The sequence below is a fragment of the Chinchilla lanigera genome, unplaced genomic scaffold (assembly GCF_000276665.1).
Source record: "Chinchilla lanigera isolate Chin_1 unplaced genomic scaffold, ChiLan1.0 scaffold00055, whole genome shotgun sequence".
NCBI classification, from domain to species: domain Eukaryota; kingdom Metazoa; phylum Chordata; class Mammalia; order Rodentia; family Chinchillidae; genus Chinchilla; species Chinchilla lanigera.
The window spans coordinates 8,648,126-8,649,019 of record NW_004955456.1 but is presented as its reverse complement, the minus strand read 5'-3'; the positions used below and the strand labels follow the sequence as shown (position 1 = coordinate 8,649,019).

General features: G+C 59.7%; 1 protein-coding gene across 1 annotated transcript in view; it reads right to left on the bottom strand.

The window, feature by feature from the left end:
* The window catches only part of Rabgef1 (RAB guanine nucleotide exchange factor (GEF) 1), a gene marked incomplete in the record, with an annotated part of 67,413 nt that extends 67,318 nt beyond the window's left edge, over positions 1–95 (bottom strand). Inside the window, 1 exon segment of the mRNA XM_005396718.2 lies at positions 1–95.
* Between the last annotated feature and the right edge of the window lie 799 nt (positions 96–894).

Below are 894 nucleotides of genomic sequence, written 5' to 3'. Positions count from 1 at the left end.
GGCGTCCGGACAGCCGCTCTCCCAGCGCCGCTCCAGTGGGTCCCGGGCTCGGCGCGTCCCCTCCCCGCTCTCGCCCCCGCCTCCCTCTCAAGCCCCGCCCCCCGCGCCGCGAGGGCGCGCACGTGACGCGTGCTGGCGTCACTTCCGGGGCGCGGGCGGAAGGATGCGGAAGCCACGGTGGAGTGAAGGCCAGAGTGAGACTAGGACCAATGCTGGCTTGGAGGGCTGCACCGAGCCAAGTGAAGCGAGGGAACGAAGGTGACCTCGAGATGAACGTTGGGGCTCTCAGCTGGCGCGTTTGGGAGCCACGCAGAGGACGGCGTTCGGCGGCGTTTTCCTCGCTCCTGCTTTCGAGATCCGACTTGCTATAGGCTGAGGCGGCGCTGCCTCCGGGTTTCCAGCCACTGTAGGGGCGCGCAGTAGGGGGCAGAGACGGAACACCTGCGGGAGAGAGGAGCCGCTGGTCCAGGAGGGGCTTCCAGCCCCTAGCGGATGAGGCAAAACAGTGACTCTCGTCCCGTCGTGGATCTTAGAGTCTGACAGGTGTTGAAGTTAAGGGACCTGAAAGTGATTGCTTGGTGCAGATCCGTTTGTACAAGTGAGCATAACTGAGAGTCCAAAGTGAAATAAACCAGCCAGTGTCACACAGCGCTAAAGATCGAGTCACAAATGGAATCCCGTGCTGATCCCATTGGAAGAATGCTGGAAGCAGCCCTAACTACTGCCTCTCTCCTGGTTGCCATCCGTGGCATAAGGTGCAGGCACAGTAGGAGAGAAGAAAAAGAAGAGAAACAAATGCTATGATGCGTGTGGGAGGCAGACTTATAGTGGAATCCAGTTTTGCTAACTGTAGACTCTGTGACCTTAGGCAGGCTGCCTGATTTCTCAGTCTTT